The 7,611-nt window shown below is 38.9% G+C and overlaps 1 pseudogene; it reads right to left on the bottom strand.

The window, feature by feature from the left end:
* Positions 1-453: 453 nt before the first annotated feature.
* LOC131180757 (disease resistance protein RPP8-like) lies at positions 454-4,140 on the bottom strand (annotated as a pseudogene).
* Between the last annotated feature and the right edge of the window lie 3,471 nt (positions 4,141-7,611).

The raw sequence follows: 7,611 nt of genomic DNA, 5'->3' as shown, positions 1-7,611 counted from the left end.
GAGGGGCAACTGGGCCAGCCAGCCTCCAAACACTCAATGATCAAAATGTGCACAGAGGATGAAGCCCAACCGGTACTACTACCTTAGTTTGGACCTGTTTGTGTTGGCTCAGTATTTACAATCAGAAATGTTTGGCGGGCACTGCAGTTTGCAGCAGCAACCCAGATTCAAAGAAGTGTCCAGGCCATTTCTCACTGGACTATCCTCATCTACAAAATCACGCAGAGGCAATTTGTTGATGAACGCAGGAAGCATCTCAAGGCATGTTGATCTCAAGCCAAAATACATCAACCAAGTGAGATTACCGACTGCCTTATTGAAGCATAAATATTAATTCTTTATTATTATTATACCTCAACTATTTAATTTGAGTTGAATAATGGAAATTATATACACATAATAGAGACTATATTTATAAAAAGGGAGAGAATCTTAATCTCATCTGCCTTTGCTTTTAGCCAAAAACCTCTCTTTCATCCCCATTAGAGGCACAAACATCTTTATTTCTATTAATTCAATCTCATTGCAAACCTAACTTTTCATTTTATAACGAAAATTACAAATATAACTGAGGTTGATGTTGATCTAAAGAAATGCTCGGAAAGCATCACAGAAGAAATTACATCACACTCAAATTCGTTCACGCAGATCTCAAAACAGAGAAAAGGAAAAGAAAAAGGCAGAAACAAGAACACAAGATTGGCAAATGATTAATTGCATATATTAGACAAAACAGCTTTCATCATCATCATCATCATCTCATTTGATTAGGTCTGAATCATGACTTTGAGAATAAATCCTGAATGAAAAAGCAATATAACTATGGTAAAATTATTATTATCTTGATAATTAAGTAAAAATTCTAATAAATTAAATGGTATAGGATGTTAAATAAACAGTAGAAAACGTACCCATGAATCTGTTGGACTTATCATTATCAATCTTCCTTCCACACATGGCGTATATGAGCAATTTTATTCCATTCCCCACCAAGATTATCCTTAATCCTTGATGATACCATTGGCAATTTTGTTAATTTCAATTCGCGAAGGGTCCTAACATGCTGGAGTCCATCAGGAAGCATCTTTAAATTTCCGCAGGATCTGATTTCCAAGTCCTTCAGGCTAGTCAGTGCTCCTTCCTCCACATTCCACTCCTCCAGGAGCTCTAGCTCCCAGAATTTGAGGACTTCAAGCTTTGGAAATCCTCCAAAACTGCAAAGCATATTCTTTCCTGTGAAAGATCTGGACAACAGCCTAACGATTCTAAGGTTGGGTAGCTTGGCCAACGTTTGCATTGGGTCCTCTACCAGTCCAGATGCTGACAAGGTGAGGTCAATTAGGCTCCTTGGTAACGCAGATACCAGGTGCTGATTCTTCAGCTTTCCAACCAAATATATATTGGAAAGATCCACATGCTCTACCAAAGACTGCAAGTGCAGATCCCAGGGCTGGCCTGATTCATCAAATGATTTCAATCTTAAGGATTGAAGGTCTTTTAGTTTTACAATCCAGTTTGCGACATCAACCAGTTGTGAGGACATTGCTGCATTTTGAGACGGCACTGATATCTTGCATTTCAGTCCCAATTTTTTAATGTTCAATGAAGTGTCCAGGCCATTTCTCACTGGACTATCCTCATCGACTAATGCACCCCAGAGTGTTTGAAGATCCACCAGAGGGCTGTCTTCTTGTCGAGGCACAAATGTGTTGCGGACACTCATCCAGAAACAAATGCCTTAGCTTTTGCATCTTCCATATTGAACTGGAAGTGTGTTGAAGCAAGTGTGCTTCAAATCCAGTGTTTGAAGGTTTAGCAATTTGTTAATGAACACAGGAAGCATCTCCAGGTACGTTGATCTCAACCCAAGATACCTCAACCGAGTGAGTTGACCTACTGCCTTGGGCAGTTTTGGCCTGTATACATTTTCCAGATCCAACACCCAGAGGAAACGGAAGCAATTGCTTGAGATGGATCTATCAAGAAAGTTCCCTATATCTTCTCCAGGCCTGCTTCCTTTTCGAGTATCAAAGGATAAAAAGGAGACCACATCTCTGTAGCGAGAGTATGAGGAAGCATTGTTGTAAAAATGAATATCATCAAAGATGGCATCATTCTGCTGAAGATGGTCAGCTAGACGGCGTATTACACCAATGTTGGTATTGGAAATGTCAGAGTGACCTTGAAGAAAATTAGCTTCCTTTGCTTTTGAGAACCAGTGTACTTGCAAAGCTTCTGGTAGGCAACATGTCTTAACCCTCCCATTGAGTTTCTTTTCTGTCACCTGAACCATATTATAATTCATTAACTCTCTCAAGCATGCCTCTGCAACATATTCAGGGGATTTTTCATTACTCTGTTGACACCCCAAACCCTCAGCAACCCACAAGGCAATCAACCTTCTCGCAGGGATTTTACGCCCTACTGGAAATAATCCAAAATAAAAGAGACATCTTCTCAAATACAAAGGCAAATACTTGTTAATTTCATCTAGGATTTCTAACCAGGGTTCTTGATCTTGATTTAGGCGGTCAAGTACCCTTGACCACTCCTCTAGAGTTGCATCTCTTTGCGACAGTAGTTCTCTTAGTTTCAAGATTACCTTTGGCAGCCCCCCACATGTTCTTATGATATGTCCTTTCAAATTCTGCATCTCTGGGAGGATGTTTACCTTCAAAGTGTGCGTGAACAATGCCCAGCTCTCATCATGGCTTCGGAGATGCAGTCTGTAAATGAAGCTAGTTTCAGTATCTGGTGGAGCTTGCCTGAAATTGCGAATTGTGAAAAGTATTCTTGCTCCATTTGGAATGTCATTGAAGACTCTTCCCATGTTTGTCCAGAATTCTCTTGGAAGGCACAATTCGGTTAAACACAAGTCATCAACAACTATGAGATACTTCTTATCCAAGAAGAAAGCATTAACTAGCTGCCTCACCGTATATGCAAATTTTTCATGCCAAAAAGGATAACTTACTAAAGTTGAATCTTTAACACTGAAAATCTGTTCGATGATATTAAACTCGGTTGCTCTAGACACCCAAATACGATTAGGGAAATGGTCTGCAATAGTCTGGCTATCGTAGATTAGCTTTGCAAGGCTTGTCTTTCCAATGCCTCCGACACCCACAATTGAAATAGTGATGCAGCGGGGGTCATCTTTCAGCAGCTGTGCCATAACTGCATCTACATCCTCATCAAAGCTAACCATATCAAGTTGATCAGCATCACGAGGAAGTGGTTTTCCCTGTTGATATAAACTTTGGTCATTGTTTATCTCTTCTACCAGAAATATCACGGATCTTACGATTAATCGAGGCCATCTGAAGGAAAAGCTTACGCTGGGAAATGAAATTCAGGGGAGCCCAGACCAAGTTTTCGAAAGGTCCTCTCCTCCCGTTCTTCATCCGTTGCAAGAAAAGCCCAACAACATTCTCAGCTGAGCGACAAACATCGCAAAGTTCCTCCATCCACGCCATTCCTACTTCACTTAATTGTTTTGATTGTTCAATATCTTTTAGAAAATCATCCAAAGACCTGAATTCGTCTCTTAACCTCCTGGCTTGCCTTCGCACAGTAGGACGAAGCTCATTCCGAGTGGCTAAGGCCTCAAACAAACCTATAACAGGCGAAATTACAGAGTAGCCAATACCCACATCGTATACGCCAAAAGATTTGTGCCAGTAACCAGATTCCAGCAACCACCCCGTCGTATATACCACGGAAATTTTAATCTTAATCTGTTCCAGTCTCTCACGAAATCTATAATGATCTAGCAAATCGACAAGAGCCAGAAAATAAAAGAAATACATTGGCAGATGAACGAAAGCCGAAACATACCGAATGCAAACATCTCTATTGCTTCTCCGGGCTGATTTAATAATTAACTCATCAATCACATCTTCAAGATCGTAAATAGTTTTTCTTAATAGCTTCTTTTGGCACACATTGTAAGAATCATCAGCATATCTTCTCAATAGAGTTTCGATGCATTGAATTTGATCTTCTACTCCAAGCAATGAATCTGACTCTTGGACAAGAAGATTTGAAATTTTTCCCAACACAGACAACACGATTTGTCTCATCATTTTCTTTTGCTTCCTTGCTTCTTCTGGTTCTTTAATGCTTGTGTTTGATCAGAAATAAAATAGATAACTTCTTCTTTATTAATAAGGAGCTTTCAGGTCGACTGGGTGGACTTGCTTTGCTAGAAGTCTCCTTGTCCTGTGGCCAATTTTTTCTAAGTTGCTGCACGGATTTACCCAAAATATATGATATTTTTTTAATGATAATTTAAATAAAAGGTTTTTTTTAATAATAAAATAAGAGAAAATTATTATGTAGTCCCTATATTTTAACTGATATAATATGAATAAAAATTCGATCTGAACTGAATAGGGTTCGAGTCTTGAAATCTGAACCAAGATTAGATATTAGGTATTTGGGCAGATCACGAAGCATTCGGTTAAGATACCAATCATTCGGACAAATAACGAAGTGTTCGGATGAGGCAAGAAATATGATGCAATATATGATCGGGTATGAAAGGAGTAATAGGATAAAAGAGAGTAGGACATATTAGTTGACACCTCCATAAAAAGTGAAATAACTTGGTATAAAATATCAATTAATCTGGAAAAGGCACTATTTTTTATTCTATAAATAGGGGTCACAATAACATTGAAGGTATGCAATTCTTTACTTTTTTTATTGGTATTTGCTCTCTCCTAGTAGTTACTGACTTGAGCGTCAGAGTAGCCTAGCTCAAGCCACCACCTCATCCTTTCTCTTTGGCTTCAGGCAACGTCCGATCAAGTTCCGGCCCAAGAGTCCCAGGCAACATCAATGGTGTCATCTATGGGAAATAACGCTATTTGTCTTTGGCTAACTTCTCATCTTTAATCATTTTTATTTTTGTTGCTTGTTTTCTTGGGTTTCATTATTTTTGTTAACTAATTTTGTCGATTTCTAATGGCTGAGACAGACATGCATTCTAGAAGAGCAGGCTCAGAAGCCATTCTTGACAATGTGGGGACTTGGACTTGGGTTGGAGAACCTCCATTAATGGTCCATAATCTGGAATTTCTAGAAGGGAGAAACATAGACTCCTTCTAAGATCCATGTTCTTGAAAATTAAAGAGATGGAGGCAACGTTAGAACTCTTAAGAAAAGAATATGAGCAATCTAATAGAGAAGGTGCACCAACAACTCCAGCACCACCACTTCCTCCTCCACCTCCACCAATAGCGCTTCTTGGGGAACATCTTTAGGAGGATAGATTTGGAGGCAATAAGGTCAAGTTAAAATGGGAATACTATAGGGAGGAGGAATTTGATAGTGAGAATACTGCGTTAAGTCAAAAGATTGCCCAGCAATCAAAAGGTACCAAGAGCATCCCAATGATGATAATTTTGGCATGAGTGATGGATCTCCTCTTTGTGAGATGATGCTGAAATTTTTCCACCAAAATTTAAATTGCCAATTTTAGATAAATATAATAGCATCACTGATCCTAAAAGTCAACTTACAAATTTTCGTACCACTATGCTATTATAAAACTTTAATAGTTATATTTTGTGCAAGGTCTTTTTGACCACCTTAATAGGACTTGCCCAAAAATGGTATCTACGACTCCTGGTGGGATCAGTTGAAAGCTTTGATTAACTGACAAGTTCATTCCTGGACAAATTTGTTAGTAATATTCAACCAAGAAAGCTATCTTTTGACCTCAAGAAAGTTTGGCAAATGGAGGGGGAATCCCTTCGAGATTATATCTCCAGATTTAACACTAAGGCTATCCAAATAGAGAATCTCAATAATGAAATAGCGTGTGAGCTGATTAAAAAAGGGGCCAGGAATGTGAAATTTATTGATTCCTTGATTAAAAATCCAGCATGAGATTATCAGCAGATAATGGAATGAGCTTAAAAATATATCAGGCTTAATAACGAGTGAACGACCCTAAGAGACAGGAGGCGATCTCCACAAAATAATGACAAGAGGTATGAGAAGAGGAGCTACGGTGGTGATAGGTGATCTAATAATTGGGATCGTGATTATGAATGGGAAGGAGTGCTATCGCACTTACACACCTCTCAATGAGTCTAGGGCAAAGCTATTCATGTGGATCTAGAAGACAGGTCAGGATATTAAGTGGCCATGCAAGCTCAAACTTGAGAGTGCTAGAAGAAGAGATCGGTCTAAGTATTTTTGCATTGATGGTGATCATGGTCATACCATTGATGAGTGCAGGCAACTTAAGGATGAGATTGAGTGGCTAGTTAGAGATGGCAGCTTGAAAGAATTTGCCAGAGATGATCATTCACGAAGTAGGCGAAATGAGGCTTCAGCAAATAAGGAGTCGAACAAAGCTACTGAGGAAGAACCGATGGGCATTATTAATGTCATTGCAAGAGGACCAAATGATTGCACGTATCACAGAAAAAGATCGTAGACAACAATGAAAGATTAAAAGTCCTTTTAGTGGAAAAAGAAACTTCATGTTTAGATCCAATCACTTTCAACACAGAAGACTAGGAGCACATAAAACATCCCCATTTTGACCCTTTGGTGGTAAATATTTTGTTGAACAGGTAGATACTAGAATTTCGGTGAATCTGATCACTCTTGAGGTATATGAAAAGCTTGGATTACAAAAGAAGGATCTCTTAAAGGTAGCTTATCCTCTGGTTGGATTGGGAGATAAAATAGTCCTAATGGTAAGAACAAATAAGCTCACTGTGGGGTTAGGTGTTGGTGCCTTCCGAAGGAACATTTATGCTAATTTTGTAGTTGTTGACACTCCTTTGTCCTATAATGTAATATTGAAAAGGCCTATTTTATATAGTAATTAGATTTTGATTAACATGGATTGTCTTTGCATGAAGTTGCCTGCAATAGTGGGAGTTGTTGCAGTTCAGGGAAGTCAGCAGTCAGCTGCAGTCCGCCAAAGTGGCTACCAGGACTAATTTCCCTATTAATCTCTTAGAAAAGCTGGACTCCCATATCTCATTAGAGCTAGTTGATAAAGTTAAGGATGTATAGTTTCCCAGGAAAGTGCATTAATCTCAATACCGTTCTTAAGGGACCAGATAGGGAGGCAATCATTAAAATCTTAAGAAAGCGTGTTGACACTTTTGCTTGAAGTCTAGAGCAAGTAAGAGGAGTCAATCCCTCTGTGATGATGCATAGTTTGAACGTGGATCTGACCTTCAAGCTAGCTTGGCAAAAAAAAAAATTTGATGGATCGCCACAGATATGCAGCAAGTGGTCAGAGATGAGGTAAATAAGTTGTTAAAAGCTGGATTGATTAGGGAAGTTAAGTATCCCACTTGGGTAGCTAATGTGGTATTGGTTAGGACCTCCAACAGCAAGTGGCAAATGTGTATTGATTTTATCGACCTTAATTGAGCTTATCCCAGGGACCATTTTCCTTTGTCCACAATAGATCGGTTAGAAGATTCAACTGCAGGACATGGTGTAAGCTCCTTTGTCAATGTTATTTCAGGATATCACCAAATTAAGATGGAACTCAATGATGAGAAAAAGACTGCTTTTATTACAGACTCAAGACTGTGTTGCTATAAGGTTATGCCATTCAGATTAAAAAATATA

The sequence above is a fragment of the Hevea brasiliensis genome, chromosome 6 (genome assembly GCF_030052815.1).
Source record: "Hevea brasiliensis isolate MT/VB/25A 57/8 chromosome 6, ASM3005281v1, whole genome shotgun sequence".
Classification (NCBI taxonomy): Eukaryota; Viridiplantae; Streptophyta; class Magnoliopsida; order Malpighiales; family Euphorbiaceae; genus Hevea; species Hevea brasiliensis.
Note: the sequence above shows the minus strand (reverse complement) of the source record. Positions and strands in the feature narration are given on the sequence as shown.